This window comes from Acanthochromis polyacanthus, chromosome 13 (genome assembly GCF_021347895.1).
Source record: "Acanthochromis polyacanthus isolate Apoly-LR-REF ecotype Palm Island chromosome 13, KAUST_Apoly_ChrSc, whole genome shotgun sequence".
Taxonomy (NCBI): Eukaryota; Metazoa; Chordata; class Actinopteri; family Pomacentridae; genus Acanthochromis; species Acanthochromis polyacanthus.
Window position 1 is genome coordinate 1,122,749 of NC_067125.1, and position 18,969 is coordinate 1,141,717.

Sequence of the window (18,969 nt, forward strand, 5' to 3'; positions counted from 1 at the left end):
TGTCACCTGTACCTTCAGAGCTCTGAATAAAAGAACAAAAGATTTATTGCAAAGAACAAAACGGTTTTGCCTCCACAGCAGCTTGTTATGAAAATGATTGTATTTGATGATTGAATGTTCTTAATTATTGTAATACTGTGTGATGTGTGCTAAAAGAGGAACAAGGACACGAGCTATCATCAATATTATCTCATCTTACATGACTAATTTAAAAAAATATGACATTATATAAATATGCACTACTATTCAAAAGTTTGAGGTCACTTAGAAATGTCCTTTTTCTTGAAATCATTTTTTTTCAATGAAGATAGCATTAAATAAATGATAAATCCAGTCTAGACCTTGTTAATGTGGTAAATGACTATTGTAGCTGGAAACGGCTGATTTTTAATGGAATATCTCCATAGGGGTACAGAGGAACATTTCCAGCAACCATCACTCCTGTGTTCTAATGCTACATTGTGTTAGCTAATGGTGTTGAAAGGCTCATTGATGATTAGAAAACCCTTGTGCAGTTATGTTAGCACATGAATGAAAGTGGGAGTTTTCATGGAGAACATGGAATTGTCTGGATCACCCCAAACTTTTGAACGGTAGTGTACAGAAGGATATGGAAATCATAACGCAGTGTTTGAGCGGTCGTAGGTGAGCTGGTGTGCTTGAGCTGCAGTGAGTACTGGAGAGGACTTTATAGATCTACATACACCACCGTTCAAAAGTTGGGTTTTCATGTTTTACATTTCTAAGTGACCCCAAACTTTTGAACGCTTGTGTTTGCGTCAGTAGACTGTTTTCTGCTCAAGTCTGCTAAAATTGGATCCAAGCTGTTAACCTGCACACCAACTGACCTACAAGAGCTGCCGTGTTCATGTGCTGGGGATGCACATTTTGGATAATTGGTGGCCTTAAAAAAGAAATGAATTATCATTTGCATGAAACGAAGCCAGGAGACATCATGATGTGACTGGTTCAGCAGGCTTTGAGTGACACTGAATTAAACTTCTGCTTCAGGAAAACATGAAAGCTCTAACCAGCAGCCATTAATCATCATAGGAGACTTTTTCACTGATCTTGTGTTGTGTTTGGTGAATGTACCATGTTGTGTATTTGTACTTTCTCTGTGTACTTCACTGACAGTAATCTCACCACTGAGAGGTAGAACTGCTAAAAGTGTTTGAAGTTAAACACAGCAGTGTGTATCTGGTTCAGACAGAATTAATCCTCATGAAATGTGTGTGTTTCATGTAGTAACATAAGAAGGTTTTGTTTGAATGGTATGTTTCATTTTGCACAGGACCTGAGGTGTTGTGCGTATTGTGTGTGTGGTTGTGTTAATTGTGTGTAGTGATCTACACACATATCTACAGCCAGCAGCCAGTTAGCTTAGCATAAAGTCTGGAAACCACACAATGGGATAAATAAAGGTGCTAACAGGAGCTAAAATGGTTCCTAACAGTCATGCTACTGAGAAAACACTTAAATTCCACAGAAAATCTTCCATCTAGATTATATTTAATTCCCAAAAAGTTTAAGAGAAAATACCGCTGGTATTTACAACATAAAACAGATGAGAAGTGAACGAAAACCTCCACATTACTTGGCGATTGCTATTTGTTGTGGTCTGTATCCAAAGCTCTGGACGTGAGAAAGCAATCAAGCGAGCTATCGTGCGATTTCTCGTGAAATCGCACGTTTTCTTGTGAAAACGCCCCACACTTTTCACTAGCTGAGCTGCGAAGCTGCTTGCCTGGCTAAATACTGGAGCTGTGTCGAAAATTCATTTCTCCATCACTCACATGTATGAAATGACAAATGAAAACAGACCTCAGGTTGAAAAAAAAAAAGTTTCCTTTTAAGTTCTGGTGTTCTTATAAAACGTCATCAGTCTGAGACCAAGTACTGATCCAGTTCAAAGCAGCATCTGATCAAGAACCAATGAAATACCTGGATGTGTTCTGGCTCCGCCCACATTATGGAGGATCATCAGACCAGACGAGTGAGGATTTGGAACCAAATAACCCAGAATGCATTTAGACCAGCAGCAAAGATCGAGGAGGAAACTTTCAGAGGAAACACAAGTATTTTGGGAATACTGCTGTTATTGTGACACAAAATGTAGTTTTCAGATGATTTGAGGTGAGAAAGTGGTTGTAAAAACGTCCAATCTGTGGTCAGTTTATCCAGATGAAGCTGATTAAAAATGAGCTCCAACGGTTTCAGAGATGTGAGGTCCAGGTTAGACAGCTATGATGGACGGTCAGCCTCACTGTAGAGCTCCTTATCTGGACCAGACTTTACAATCTGCTGCTCTGACGCTTCTATAGCACTTAAACAGGATATTAGTAGTTTATGTTGATCTAATCATCACACATTGACCTCACACTTTATTTTCATTGTTCAGAGAAAAATCAGTTTGAAAGAAGTTCAAGTTATAACTTTATATTGTTCATGTTTTACTCAGTCACTGACTGTGATAATAAGAACAGATATAAATTAAAACACAAAATATTATTTTGAAGTTTTGTTTCTGAGTCTTCACGACAAAAAATATGTATTTTTTTGTTCCAGTCTTTGCAGTTCTTTATATTTGCTTTCAGGGCATTTTTTTTTTTTCAACTTAGATTTTTATTGGTTTTTCAGTTTTCACATTTACAGTTAAACATGTTTTTTCAATGATTGTTTACATGGTTATCAACAATAAACAAATAAAACAAAACATAAAGAAAAAGGACTGCAACCATTTCCCCTTGTTAGCTAACTTAAAATAAAACATCAGTTTTCCTGATCTATTGACTTATAATATATTGACCATTTCTCCCATTTGTCATTGAATTCAACAGCTTTCAGCCTTAGAGCGAAGGTAATTTTCTCCATTGTAAAAATCTCTTGCACAACATTTATCCATTGAGAATGGCTGGGTGGATCGGGTTGAAGCCATCGTCTTGTTATTGCCTTCCTTCCGGCTGTCAATAATATTTTAATTAAATATTGGTCATCTTTCTGAACAATTTCAGTGAGGAGGCCAAGGTATAATGTTGTGAAAGACATTGATACATTGTATTTTAATATCTTACATATGGAAAGGTGAATTGAAGCCCAAAAGGTTTTTATCTGCGGGCAATCCCAGAAGATATGAGTGTGGTTTGCATTGATACAACCACATTGCCTCCAACATATTTGTTGGGAGGACAATTGTTTACTTTTTATCAACGGTGTAATAAAAAATCTTATTAAGTTTTTCCAATTAAATTCTCTCCATTTTTGTGAATTTGTAGAAGTCTGAGATAGTCGGCAGATTTGATACCACTCTTCATTAGAGATGGTTGTTAATGTTTCCTTTTCCCACTTTTCTTTGACATATATAGTTGAATGTTTCTGGCACGACATTAGGCTAATATACAGCTTTGATATAATTTTGCGTGTTTTCTGTTGGTATGCCCCACATAGTGCATCTAAAACGGCGTTGGGTTCACTTCCTCTTTCTCTTATTTCTTTGTTATAATATTCTCTCAACTGTAAGTATCTAAAAAAGTCCTGATTTTTAAGGTCAAATTTCTCCTTTAGATATTGAAAACTCCTCATTTCACCATTGTTGATTAAAGTACAGAATGCTGTGACACCCTTTGTGATCCAATATTTAAATGTGGAGTCATGCACTCCTGGTCTAAATTCTTTGTCGTAAGCTATCCATCTCAATAATTTTCTTTCTTTATTTAGTGTCTGTTGTCTTGCAACAATAAACCAAATGTCAAGTGAAAATTTAGTTATTGAATTAATTTCATTCTTTAGATCAGTTGGTACACAGTCTTCTCCTATGATTGTCTGTATGTTAAGCCCAGGGATGCATGTCTCCATCTCTTTCCATTTAGCGTAGTATCCAGGGTCACACCAGCAACACAGAAATCGCAATTGAGCAGCATAAAAATACATTTTTAAATTGGGAAGGGCCATACCCCCCTTCTCTTTTGACAGCTGTAGTGTTGAATATCTGACCCTGGCCTTCTTGCCGTCCCAAATGAATTTTGATAGCATTTTGTCCCATTCTGTGAATTGTTTGTGTGGTACGTCGACAGGTAAAGATTGAAACAAATATAACAGCCTTGGTAAGATGTTCATTTTCACCACATTTATTCTATCACTAAGATCAAGGGGGTATGTGGACCATCTCTGGATATCCGTTCTGATTGTTTGATTAATTGGGTTATAATTGAAGTCGTATAATAAAGATGGGTCTTTAGACAAGAATACTCCTAGGTATTTAATTTTGTTGACGCTCCATTTTAGGTCATATTTATGTGAAATTTCAGTAGAGGGTGTATGGTTGAAAAGCAAAATTTGAGTTTTAGAAATATTCAGTTTGTATCCTGCATGTATATTGTATTCATCTAAAAGCTCCACTAATTTGGGTAAACCTATGTTAATATCGTTGAGATACATCAATATGTCATCTGCAAATAATCCAATCTTCTGCTCCCTTCCATTAAACATAATTCCCTTCAAATCAGCTTTCTGTCGGATCGCCTGCGCCAGTGGTTCGATATATAACGCAAAGAGGATAGGGCTCAATCCACACCCCTGTCTACAACCTCTTCCAAGCTCAAACCGATCTGTCAGGGATCCATTCACTTTTAATCTTGCCGTGGGCTTATCATAAATTGTCTTTATACACTGAATAGCTTCTTTAGTAAGGCCAAATTTCTCTAAGGTTTGGTATAAAAAGTCCCAATTGACCCGATCAAAGGCCTTCTCCGCATCTAAACTAAGTAAGGCAGCTTTAATCTTATTTTTATTAATATTATGAATAATTTGGAGGCTTCTTCTAATGTTATCTTGTGTTTGTCTGCCGACTATAAAACCTGTCTGATCTTCATCTATTATATCTGAGATAAAAGTTTCAAATCGCTTGGAGATAATTGATGTGTATAATTTATAGTCGACATTTAAAATTGAAATTGGTCTATAGTTGGAGCAATTTTCTCGATCTTTATTTTCCTTGGGAATTAATGAAATTATCGCCTCCCTCCATGATGGGGGGGCCCTACCTTCTTTATGAATATAATTTAGCGTTTTAAGTAGCAGTGGTTGCAGATCTTCCTTAAACATCTTGTACCACTCGCCAGGGAAGCCATCGCTACCAGGTGTTTTATTTGTCTTCAACCTTCCTATTGCTTTTTCGAGTTCTTTTGGTGTAATTTCAGCAAGTATCTTTTATTTTGGATTTCTCCAATACTGGGAAGCTCTAATTGGTCTAAAAATGTTTTAATTGATCCCTTATCAGAATTGTCCTGAGGTGAATATAAGTTGCTATAATATTCATAAAAAATGTGTTCAATTTCTTTCGGTTCTGTCAACGTTTTTTGGGTGATGGGGTCTTTAATTTTTAGAATAGTTGAATCTGCCTGTTGTTTACGCAATTTCCGAGCAAGCAGCTTAGCTGACTTTGGTCCTAATTCGTAATATGACTGTTTGGTGTATCTGGCTTTTTTCTCTACTTCATCATCCAAATATTTTTCAAGTCGTGATTTTGAATTTTGAATCTCCTTTTGTGTGTCTTGGTCTTTTTTAAGCTTTAATTTATCTTCTTGTTCCTTTAGGTCCCTCGTCAATCTGCTATATTCCTCTTTTCTGGTTTTCTTTATGTGTGTTGCCTTGGCAATTAATTTCCCCCTGAGGACTGCTTTTAGTGAGTCCCACAAAATTGATGAGTCTACCTCTCCATTGTCATTTTCTTTCATAAAGGTTTTAATTTCCTGTTTAACATAACTAACTACTGATTGGTTATTTAGTAATCCTACATTAAGTTTCCATACTACGTTTTTGGGGTTATTCTGTAGGTTGATGGTCAAATAAATTGCATTGTGATCCGAAACATCTGCAACCCCAATCCTACATTCATTTATCCTGTGTAAGTCTTCCTGCCTTATTATAAAATAGTCAATTCTTGAATGAACCAAGTGAGGTGAGGAATAAAATGTGTAATCTTTCACAGTGGGGTGAAATTTCCTCCACACATCCACCATACCAGTTTCCCCCAGAATTGTGTTAAGTCGGTTTGTGATTTTCTTTTTACTTCTGTTGTTACTGGTAGTATCCCATTTAAGATTTAAAACCACATTCCAGTCCCCTCCACACACACAAATGCCTTCAGTTTGAGCTATCACGGTATCAAGTAACATTTTGTAGAATGACATTTCACTTTCGGGAGGAGCATAAATGTTCACCATTGTCATCAAGTTATTTTCAACTTTACCCTTTACTATGGAGAATCGACCCTCTGTGTCTTTGATTTCCTTTAAATCATCACATTTCAATTTTTTGGAGATCAGTGTTGCTACACCCCTTCTATGATTTTGTGAGAATGAACTATAAAAAACGTTATAGCCAAATTTTGCAAGTTTCTCATGTTCCTGTGGTCCTAAATGAGTTTCCTGAAGCATAATAATATGCATATCATCTTTTCTAATCTTCTTCATCACCCTTGCTCGTTTAACTGGGTTACCTAATCCATTGACATTCAATGACATTATTCTAAGTTTATAGCTCTGCACCATAAAAGAAATGTTTTAAATTGGTTGCGTGTCTGAAAAATAAAAACTTTCAAAGAACTCAAATATACTGAACAAAAACAAAACTGAACTTTAAATTGAACATCACACAAATGAATAGACTCCCAAGGTAGGGTAATCAATAGTCCCAAATGCTTACCTTTTGCAGGCAAGGGGGGAGGCCTCCCTTTAAGAAAGGGCCCCCTCATGGAATCAGTGAACTTTCCACTAATTCTACCTAAGGTGTTCTAGCTCCTTTAAGTTAGGCAAAAAAAAAAAAAAAAAAATGTGAATCTTAACGACAACACAAATCAGTGTTCTTGTATAGGATATCACAATATTGTCCCTAGTCGGATTATACTTATTTCTTTTTGGCATCTATGTCCGTCACTCGCCCTCTTTGCTCAAGTCGTGTTTTTCCACTGGAATTCCTGGAGGCGTTCCCGCGCCCGCTGGCCGGCTTCTCTCTCTCCGCGTCGGTGTGCTTGTTGCCAAGGGGGAGTCGGCTCCATGTTCCGAGGATGCGCGCCGCTGGCTTCTCCTCCGCCGGTGCCGTGGTTGTCAAGTAGCCCCTTCCGACGTAAGTCCTTTTCTGCCTCATCTGCGCTGTTATACATAGCGGGGCCACTCTCCCAATGAATGCGCATCCGGGTATATGGTGTCTGGAAGCGAATTCCCTTCTCTCTCAAAACCACTTTTATCTTTTTGTAAGCTTTACGCTGCTGGATCACCTCAGATGTGTAATCATGGTCAAATGAGAGAGTGTTTTCCCCGAGTTGAATCTTCCTTTTCCAGGCATTTCGGAGAACAGTTTCCTTAACACGATATTGCAGAAAGTTCACAACTATTGATCTCGGGGGTGTGTTTGGGCTTGGTTTCGGCCCAAGTGAGCGATGTGCGCGTTGAATTTGGGCATCTGTCCCCTCGTCAATCAACTTTTCATTCACTAGCAGCTTCTCCACAAAATGAATCATAGAGGAGCCCTCCATTTCCTCGCGTACCCCGTATATCCTGAGGTTATTACGTCTTGCTCTTGACTCCACGTCGTTAGCTTTATCTTTCAGAAATCTTTGTTCTTTTAAAGTATCTTGCAGTACTTCGTGAGCCGTGGCTGACCATCTTTCCAATTGCTCAATACGTGCTGCGGCCTCCTCGAGTTTATCGTCATGGTCCTGCAGAGTTAGCTTAGTGGCAGCTAGCTGCTGGTTGATTTCATGTCTAAACTCAGTCAGTTCCTCCTTCATTTCTCTCTTGAAATCTTCTTTGAATGACATAAAATCTCCATTGAGCTCGGTCCGAAGGCCACTTATCTGGTCACTTATGTCTTTTAGGGTCAGATGAGACGTCTTACTGCCGTGCTCGATTTTGCTAGCGGGGTTAGCATTAGCATCACTCGAACTCGCATCGATAACTTTGGGATCTGTTCTTTCTGATTTATCCGTCATCGTTCTGCTTCTCAATCCCCCGCTCATATTCTGAGTCTTCTGTGAAGATAGTAAATCGTGTAGCTGGATTCAGGGGGTTTTATTTGCCTAACTTTGCGGAGCTCTCGCTTCAGACGTCCATCTTGTTCCACATCCGGGAGCCAAGGGCTACGTTTCTAAAGTTGCACTGTTAGATGAAGAGCGGCCTCCCGCCTGTGTGTTTACCGGTGAGGGTTACTGATTGTGGGTCGGCTGTGTTGAGGGAAGCCTGTTAATGTGTGCCACACGGGTGAAACGTTAAGCTTCGGTTGTGCAATGACTATCATTCTCTCCACTGACGCCGGTCCGAGCGGTGTACTTATTATCCAGTGGATGAAAGCTCGCTATTTACAGGAAAAAAAAAACACACAACTACTACTAATTATTTATTGTTGAAAAGATGAGACACTTGTTGTTATGGCTTCTACGTGTTTTTTACTTGGATTTTTCAGGGCATATTTTAATTGAATATAATTGAAAATGGCGAGAAAAAGATCAGAACAAAAATAAAAACATTAGTTTTACTGCTTTACAAAAGATCTTTTTTCTATTTTCATTTTAACAATTCATTTTTGCCATGGAAGAGGATAAACATTGTCCAAATAAAAAAGCTGTGATTATCCAACATGGAAAATTAAATTCCACTTTTCAACAAATAAGCAAACAAACATGAAGATCAAAGTGTGTTATTAGTCATTTATTAAATGAAAAAAGTTATAATAGTTGAAACCCACAGGTAGAGCAAATAAAACTGGAGAAAGATGTATTAAAAAATCATTGATCTTGCTCTGGAAAAATCAACCACTGCAATGAAAATAAAAACTCAGTTAGACATTGATTACAGCACAAGATCTGTTCAAAGAATTTAGACCATGGAAGGGTTAAAATACACCAAAATGTGAGGAAGACCTCCTTTAACGGCCAAACAGAACATTTATAACATTGAACAGGCTGAAAAATGTTGAATTTACAGAGTTAAATGTAATCTGGATAGTCCTGGTGGGTTTAAATTCTTGAAGAAGTACACTGATGGAGATGTCAGAGTCTGAAGCTGGGGCCTCATGCATGCACTGTTGGAGGAAACATATGACAATTGAAAGCATCACTCACATCCTCTATATCAAAGGTGAGCACCTGTGCAGAAATGACATGATATTCAAATCAGGACTTTCTCACGCGCTTATTATGAGATCATCAGTTAAACATCATCTCTTCTTATTTCATAGATTGCCACTGTGGAAAGAGTCCAACATTGTCAGCAGGATTTGAACCTGCGCAGGGAGACCCCAATGGATTTCTAGTCCATCACCTTAACCACTCAGCCATGACAACTCCTGTGCTACTGCTTTCTGTTCTGTGTGATGAAAGCGCAAAATTTGGCTTCACATACAAACATCTGTCGTGTTCCCACCCTTGCTTTACGCATTTATCTAATCACTTAAATATTGGAGCTCCGTCTCTCCCTGTTGCGCCGTGCAGCTGTCCTGAGGTCAGCAGGGTCTCTGCTCACTTTCAGATGTGATTACCACAGTGGGTAATATAAACACATTTGTCCAACAAACAACAAATCACATAAACAGCATAACTCACATTTGAAGGTTCATAACTGGTCAGAAATGAAAAATTTCCATGAGACACGGCCATAATCCAAGCTTGGGCATCCAGACAAAACTAGCCAAGTAAAATATTTTGTCCAAAACATGTCTTGAAATCAGTAAATAATCCACAAATAGCTCGGCTTCGTGCACACAATGCGCGCTCTGTACTCTCTACATTTCTCTTCACATCTTTATATAAGCTTATGTGGCATATTTTTTTTTTACCAAACTGCTGCTCAAAATGGCAGCTGAAGGCTAACCTTTTGATTGACATCGCATTTCAACCAATCAAGTGACTCTGGTCGGCCTTCCTGAGCCTAACAGCCAACCGTTGTCGCTTGTGACAAAATTGGACGGGGCTTGTTTCCCTAGTAACCGCGAGTAAATCAAGTCGAAGGAAATTTTTGACTGACAAGCCTTGTAGCCAATGAGCCTGCTGAATAGAAAACAGTTGGCTTAGCAAGGTTGTCCTGAACTATGTAAGAACCCAGGCTGTTGCAATATTGTGTTTTCAAGCTTTCACAGTGCTGCCACACTTATTTTCAGGTGTTTTATTAGGGAAAAAATTGTCTTCCAACATACAATACTCTGTGCCAGTAGCACTTAGAATAATTCTGACTGCACTGGGTGAAGATTCAGGTTGTCAGCTTTCAAATGAGACCATAACCATGCATGTACTCCAAACAGTTCAAGAACGGCATTCAATTTACTTTGCGTACATCTTCAGTAGAAATTTCAGGCGGAAATTGACTGTACTTTATAGGGTTAATTTAGTTTCATTTTCATCAGGTTGTTTTGCTGTAGAAAATACTAAGATGTTGTGTGTCGTGACAGAGATCAGGGCTTCTGGCTGATGTTCATTTCCTCCCTTTTCTCTGCATCTACTTCTCTTATCCGTTTGAACTCCTGAGAGCACACAAAAACAGTCCATTTCATAGTGATGATGGTATAGTGGTGAGCATAGCTGCCTTCCAAGCAGTTGATCCGGGTTTGGTTCCTGGCCATCGCATGTGTGCTGGTCATGAAGTGTTGTGTGCTTAGTGTTTGTGATGGTTTAACTGACACAACTAAACACTTTGTCACAGAATGTGAATAGTATCAATGTTGTGTATCATATTCTGTAATGTTTCTGTTTCTCAGTCTGAAGGTTGAGCTTCGTGTCTTGCAGAAAGAAAGTAACGGGCATGTCGTAGTCTGAAGCTGGGGCCTCAAACATGCACTGCAGAAGGAAACGTATAACAATTGAAGCCATCACTCACATCCTGTACATAGAAGGTGAATGACTTTGCAGAAATGACATGATATTCAGATTTGCTCATAATAAGATCATCAGTTAAATATCATCATCTCTTCTAGTTTCATAGATGGCCAGGATTAACTGTTTGGAGGGGATTTTCAACCTATGTCTTACTGCCACAGCAGAAAACAGTTCAATGTTTTCGAACCTGCATGGGGAGACCCCAGTGAATTTCTAGTCCATCACCTTAACCACTTGGCCACAAGAACTCCTGTGGTACTAATTTCTGTTCTCCATCCATTCATCCATTTTCTTCCGCTTATCTGGGGCCGGGTCGTGGAGGCAGCAGGCCAAGCAGGTCGTTCCAGATGTCCCTCCCCCCACCAACGCTTTCCAGCTCTCCCTGGGGGATCCCGAGGCGTTCCCAGGCCAGACGAGATATATAATCCCTCCAGCGAGTTCTGGGTCTACCCCGGGGTCTCCTCCCAGACGGACGTGCTCGGAAAACCTCCAAAGGAAGTCTCCCTGGAGGCATCCGAATCAGATGGCCAAACCACCTCAACTGGCTCCTTTCGATGCGAAGGAGCAGCAGCTCTACTCCGCGCTCCCTCCGGATGTCTGAGCTACTCACCCTATCTCTAAGGCTGAGTCCAGACACCCTACGGAGGAAGCTCATTTCGGCCGCTTGTATCCGTTTCGGTCACTACACAAAGCTCATGACCATAGGTGAGGGTTGTAACGTAGATGGACTGGTAAATCGAGAGCTTCGCGTTACAGCTCAGCGCCCTCTTCACCACGACGGTCCGGTACAACGTCCGCATTACTGCTGCCGCAGCACCAATCCGCTTGTCTATCTCTCGCTCCATTTTCCCATCACTCGTGAACAAGATCCAGAGATACTTGAACTCCTTCGCTTGGGGAAGCAACTCCCCCCCAACCCAGAGGGATCAATCCACCGGTTTCCGGCAGAGAGCCATGGCCTTGGACTTGGAGGTGCTGATCTGCATCCCTGCTGCTTCAACTCGGCTGCAAACCGCTCCAGTGCGTGCTGGAGGTCAAGGTCGGAGGATGCCGACAAAACCACATCATCTGCAAAAAGCAGAGATGCGATCCTGAGAGCCCCAAACCGGACACCCTCCCCACCACGACTGCGCCTTGAGATCCTGTCCATGACAACCACAAACAGGATTGGAGACAAGGGGCAGCCTTGGCGGAGTCCAACACCCACTGGAAACGTGTCTGATTTAGTCCCGAGTATGCGGACACAGCTCTCACTTGGGTCGGACAGGGACCGAACGGCTCGTAGCAATGAGCCCGGTACCCCATACTCCCGCAGTACCCCCCACAGTGCCCCTCGGGGGACATGGTCATAGGCCTTCTCCAGATCCACAAAACACATGTAGACTGGCAGGTCAAACTCCCATGACCCCCTCAGCAGCTCCACAAGGGTAAAGAGCTGGTCTGCTGTTCCATGACCGGGATGAAATCCGCATTGCTCCTCCTGAATCCGAGGTTCGACTATCAGTTGGAGCCTCTCTTCCAGCACCCTAGAGTAAACTTTCAAGGGGAGGCTGCGAAGTGTGACACCCCGGTAGTTGGCACACACTCTCCGGTCCCCCTTTTTGAAAATAGGGACCACCACCCCGGTTTGCCACTCCACAGGTACTGTACCCAATGCCCACGTGACATTGTATAGACGTGTCAACCAAGACAGTCCAACAATGTCCAGAGCCTTCAATAATAAATAAAAGTGGAGAAAGATGTATTAAAAATCATTGATCTTGCTCTGGAAAAATCAACCACTGCAATGAAAATAAAAACTCAGTTAGACATTGATTACAGCACAAGATCTGTTCAAAGAATTTAGACCATGGAAGGGTTAAAATACACCAAAATGTGAGGAAGACCTCCTTTAACATCCAAGCAGAACATTTATGGAATTGAATAGGCTAAAAAATGTCGAATTTACAGAGTTAAACGTAATCTGGATCAACCTGGTGGGTTTAAATTCTTGAAGAAGTACACTGATGGAGATGTCAGAGTCTGAAGCTGGGGCCTCATACATGCACTGTTGGAGGAAACATATGACAATTGAAACCATCACTCACATCCTCTATATCAAAGGTGAGTGCCTGTGCAGAAATGACATGATATTCAAATCAGGACTTTCTCACACACTTATTATGAGATCATCAGTTAAACATCATCTCTTCTTATTTCATAGATTGCCACTGCAGGAAAGAGTCGAACATTGTCAGCAGGATTTGAACCTGCGCAGGGAGACCCCAATGGATTTCTAGTTCATCGCCTTAACCACTCAGCCATGACAACTCCTGTGCTACTGCTTTCTGTTCTGTGTGATGAAAGCGCAAAATTTGGCTTCACATACAAACATCTGTCGTGTTCCCACCCTTGCTTTACGCATTTATCTAATCACTTAAATATTGGAGCTCCGTCTCTCCCTGTTGCTCCGTGCAGATCTCCTGAGGTCAGCAGAGTCTCTGCTCACCTGTTGGTGGAGGTTAAAGTTGGTGGGTACTGGAGGACAGGCTTGGTGGTCAGAAAAATGCACACAACTTTTCATCCCCTATCATCTCCATTAAGTCCAGGGACACCAGGATCCAGAGCCCAGAGTGATGACCATTACACCATGGAACTTCCTCCACTGTCCTCCACCTCATCTTCTCATCTGACAGAGATCATCAAACACAGTACTAAGTTATAACACAACAACAGAACAAAATAAAGTTAGTTTGCCCCGTATAATTGCAGTGCACCAAAGGACAATCTGAAATCAATACCAGCAGTTCAAAATATAATACAGGCTATAAACAACAAAATGACTCTAGCCAAAGTCTGAAAAGAAAGTTATAAAAAAAAGACTGCAGACCATGGGAATGTGGAATCAATAGGCTCATCAATATCACTTTCCCATTATGTGGAAGTTGTTTCGAGAATGATTCAAGATTTAGTTTCATTTTCATCAGGTTGTTTTGCTGTAGAAAATACTAAGATGTTGTGTGTCGTGACAGAGATCAGGGCTTCTGGCTGATGCTCATTTCCTCCCTTTTCTCTGCACCTACTTCTCTTATCCGTTTGAACTCCTGAGAGCACACAAAAACAGTCCATTTCATAGCGATGGTGGTATAGTGGTGAGCATAGCTGCCTTCCAAGCAGTTGACCTGGGTTCGATTCCCGGCCATCGCATGTGTGCTGGTCATGAAATGTTGTGTGCTTAGTATTTGTGATGGTTTAACTGACACAACTAAACACTTCGTCACAGAATGTGAATAGTAATGTTTCTGTTTCTCAGTCTGAAGGTTGATCTTTGTGTCTTGCAGAAAGAAACTGACGGGCATGTCATAGTCTGAAGCTGGGGCCTCAAACATGCACTGCAGAAGGAAACGTGTAACAATTGAAGCCATCACTCTCATCCTGTACATAGAAGGTGAATGACTTTGCAGAACTGACATGATATTCAGACTTGCTCATAATAAGATCATCAGTTAAATATCATCATCTCTTCTAGTTTCATAGATGGCCAGGATTAACTGTTTGGAGGGGATTTTCAACCTATGTCTTACTGCCACAGCAGAAAACAGTTCAATGTTTTCAAACCTGCATGGGGAGACCCCAGTGAATTTCTAGTCCATCACCTTAACCACTTGGCCACAAGAACTCCTGTGGTACTAATTTCTGTTCTCCATCTATCCATCCATTTTCTTCCGCTTATCCGGGGCCGGGTCACGGAGGCAGCAAGCGAAGCAGGTCGTTCCCACACCGCTGTGCACAGCGCACACACTGCACACCCAAAGTCAGCTGATCTCATGTGATGCAGATTTGCTCCTTGATCAAGTGACATTTGTCCGGATTTTTGGCACGAGTGGCGTCGGATCAGCACCGCAGCTGGATGGCCCGATTTACATACCCAGCGCAGCTGATACTCACAAGAATAACTTACTAAAATTATATGCACTCCTGTTATTAAGTCCAGTTCAGTCTGTTAATGTTAACCGTTTCAAACTAACGTTAATAGGTGTGCTGCAACTTAAATAACAAGCTTGAAATTTACCTGTCCCATTGTCCCCTTTATTATTTTTTTCTCTACTATAAATCTTCTGTCTCAGAATAAATCTGAGGCTGCTGTTCTTTTTTTGTTTTTGTCTGCAAATCCGCTCAAAAATGACACCAACCAACCATGGCGTCATTACTTAAGCTTCATGCAATTTTTTTCTTCTTTGTGACTGTGACCATCACCTGCCCTCATGGCAAATTAACCTATCATGTTTATTTCAAGCTGTTTCCTGCATTATGCCATTGAGGGCTGTGCACACCCAAGTGAAACATAAAACAAACACAGGACAGACAGAAAGGTGAGGCATAGACAGTGTTCTGAGAGAAAAGGTGCATTCTATTTATTTGTGCTCTTTAATTCTCTGAGGCTGCTGTTCTGAGAATGAGCGACTAAAGCTTTTTCTGAATAAATCAATAAAGATCCATTTATGGAAAGATGTGATGAAGGCAGTTTTGTCTTTAATTATATTCAACAATATAACATATTTGACCACTTTTAGTTGATTATTCTAACTTTAATAGACTAAAGTTAAGGCTCTATGCTTAATTTCTAGTAAGTGGCCCAGCCCCTCCTATATTTTTATGTATGTGGCCCTCAGTGAAAAAAGTTTGGACACCCCTGGGGTAAGGACAGGAGGAGGAGGAGAACATGAGGGGGATGGGTATTTGACTTGGGAGAGCTGAATTTGGAAGTGGGTGTGAGCATTTACATAAATGGCTAATCTAAGTTTACTTTACCTCCATTTTCAATCCATAGAAACATACTGTGGAGCTGTCTGGCAAATGTTGCTCCAAATGTCAACCACTTCTTCTCCCTGTCAAGAACTGCTGCTAATGCTTTGACCGGCATGGCACAGAAATTCCCAGATTTAACTTACCAAGACAAAGTGACCTGCACAACAGACTTGGACATTGGATTATAGCAGCGTTTTAGAGGTCACATGATCTGCTTGGATCTAGGATCACGTAAAGACTTTTCTTCTAGTCACCTCTTGCTGGCAGGGCTGGGCAGCTGCTGGGAGGTCCGACTAGGACATGTTGCAAGTTTGGTGGTGGGACGAGTGATTGCATGTGGCTTATCTAAGCTCACACACTCATACATGCAGCCACACACACCTACTCAGCATTTGTTCAGTGGATCATGGATCAACAAGCACAACAGGTTTGAGAGTTTTGCAATGAGTGCTGGAAGTGAAAAATTTGTTTTGAGGGCTTGTTGTGTTGTTGTGCATCAGTCAAAATACAATAGGTTTATAAATCTATTTTTTTTAAAAGTTGAAATAAAAGAAAGAAATCAATGGTAAACAGTACAACACATTTTAAGGACTTATTAAAAAGGATTCACTAGATAAATGGAATAGAAAAAATGACTTTAAATTAAGTGAATAAATGTAGACACAAGCTTCTTTAGAGTAAATCAGGCAGTTAGCAGTTCTAAAGCAGTAACAAGATTAAAAGCATGAATATTAATGTCCCAGAATGATGTGTTAGTGGTGTAATATAATACAACATTGTGCACCAACACAAAGCTTTCACTAAATGTTCATTTTGTAAATGTTTATAGTGTAGTACCGCATTGTATAGCTCTGTCTGGGAAAAATTAGCATGTTAAAGATAAATGAAGTAGAAAAACATGAACTAAAATGAAGTGAAGTTTTTTTTTCTCTACTGTAAAGTTTAATTGTTTCAAACTGGATCCTGAAGAAACATTCGCTCATCTTGTGTGCACTTCTGCTGTATTTACAGCTAAATGACAATAAAGCTTGATTTAATTTGATTTGAATAAAAGTGCAAACATGATTCATAAAGGTAAATAAGGTTTAAAGGTATAAGGCAACTTAGGCCAGATTTTAATAGAAGTGATCCCTTAAAAACACACTACAAGTCCATCTTCTACAGGGGATCAGTTCTGACATAAACCACTGATCAAACATTGCCCACTGTGCTGCACAGCACACTAGCAGAGGTCCAAAGTTAGACTCATTCAAAGGGCTGCACTGATTCTATATCTGTCACTTGTATCGATTTTACTGCTGATTATCTGTCAAACACGTCTACCACCTCCAAGCTATCATGCTCATGTGATTTTGTCAATCCTTTTGAGTAACTCTGATGTTTGCAACCCCAGCCCCCGCCGTTGTGCTAATTCAAACAATTTCAAGGACAAAGGATGGGAGCCTATTGTATCACACAAGCAGCAGTGCAACGGATACGGTGCCAGAGGGGCACAGTTGTCAAGGATTAGCGGCCGTCACAGGCGCAGATGGATGTATCACCTCCCAGCACCGCTGATGAGTGCCTGAGTAGGACAACTGCCCCAAATGAGCTTTAAGCAGAACTTTAGATGCAGTCAAAAGATTTGAAGTGAAATAAGGAACCAACCAGAGCATGTTGGGAGGATGAGGGACAACAAAGAGAAGAGGGTCGCTTTCTGATTGACCTGTTGCTCTGCACAAACCTGTGGCTCAGCACATGCATGATGCAGATTTAGCCACTGAACAGCCACTTTAGCTCATAATGCTGGTTTTCAATAATAACTGTGGTGAAGACTGGAAGTTTTTGCACTATTTTTGGTTTTCATATTAGCCAATATTCCATATACTGAAAAAATACATTTTTAAAAAACTTTTTTAAACTGCAATAGTTAATCATTTTACAGAATTACAAATAATAACTAGGAAAAATCCCAGATTTATTTTTGAAATTCACATATTAACTGTGAAAAACAGGCTGTGCAAAATGTCCACATCAAAAGTCTGTTTTTTTAAAATTGTGATTTGTCCTTTTATAACATTTGGCTGTAAAATAGTACCAACTGAATTAAATGATTGAAATCAACAAAACACACAAAAACTACAAAACAACATTTTAAAGATATCCAAATCCTAAAAATGTAAGATTTTATTATCTTACACAATTTTTAAATTGTAAAATAAAAACATTCTACATATTCTAAAACTGTTTTACATAACTTCACTTTTTTTTGTAAAACTACCAATAATTTCCAGTAAAATCCTAGAAAAAAGTATTAATTTACATGTTGATTGTAAAGAGAAACACACAAAAAATTTTATACAAATAATAATTTATTATTATATAATGTGTGAATGTAAAAATGCACTTTTATTTCAAACTAAAAAATTACAGATATTTGCTGTTATTTTACTTTTAAAAAAAACATACAGATTTTAAAGTTTTTTAACTGAACTTTTAAAACTATCACCTTAATTAAATACATGAAGTGATCCAAACAGAACATTAACATTGTGCCTTCTGTGCGTCCATACTATAGAACTAGCTGTCCCTCAAACACTGAATCTTGTGACTAGTTAGTCTTATTTATAGGGGAAAAAACCTTCCCAACACCCAGGTCTTTTCACATTCCTGAGAGGAACCCACCCCCTTTCTAAAACAGAGAGATCTTATGGTGACAAATCTTCAAACCAACTTCCTCCTCTTCCTTTCAGCTGCAGTAATGGCCCAGTGAACTGGATTCTCTCTGTCCTGACTCACATCCTCTGTGCCATAACATTTATGCTGCCTATTCAGAAGCTGCTACATGAATCACAGCAGGCACCAGCTCAGCTCATCACATCCTGACTAATAGTCTGAATATTAGTCTGGGATGATGTGATATCAGAAACCATATCTTACTGGAAAGCCACCACACGTACACACTGCTGTTTACAATGTTCATTCTCGTCAACTTTGGCGCTGCTTGAGCACGAATCTGGTTAAGAATCTGACAAATCGAGGCGTTGACAGTCGATGTCTCATCCATGCTTTTAAGGCCTTGTTGTTCTCTCTGCAGCCAGGACATACTTATCTCACACAAGAAACTGTTTGTGAGCAGAAACAATAGGCTTGACTGAGTGCATTCCCACCAAGGTGTTAGGTTACATGGGCCTGGTCTATTTAAAAGATGACATCAGCAAGAAGGGACTTTGCAGCATTATCTTTGTCATTCAGCTTTTGAGAAATGGCACATCAGTCACCAATTCATGAATTTCTGGCATGACGTTGCGATATCAGGAAATAACCCGAGGCCACTG

General features: G+C 40.0%; 1 long non-coding RNA gene and 3 other non-coding genes across 4 annotated transcripts; 2 read left to right on the top strand and 2 right to left on the bottom strand.

Moving 5' to 3' along the window:
- The first annotated feature begins 8,460 nt into the window (after positions 1-8,460).
- LOC127536936 (uncharacterized) lies at positions 8,461-13,578 on the top strand. Its single transcript, XR_007946176.1, has 2 exons — positions 8,461-9,134; positions 12,968-13,578. It is a non-coding gene; the product is annotated as an uncharacterized LOC127536936 (long non-coding RNA).
- On the bottom strand, positions 9,259-9,340 carry trnas-aga (transfer RNA serine (anticodon AGA)). Its single transcript has one exon. It is a non-coding gene; the product is annotated as a tRNA-Ser (tRNA).
- trnas-aga (transfer RNA serine (anticodon AGA)) lies at positions 13,093-13,174 on the bottom strand. Its single transcript has one exon. It is a non-coding gene; the product is annotated as a tRNA-Ser (tRNA).
- A 400-nt stretch (positions 13,579-13,978) lies between the features above and the next one.
- On the top strand, positions 13,979-14,050 carry trnag-ucc (transfer RNA glycine (anticodon UCC)). The gene has a single exon. It is a non-coding gene; the product is annotated as a tRNA-Gly (tRNA).
- Positions 14,051-18,969: the final 4,919 nt, after the last annotated feature.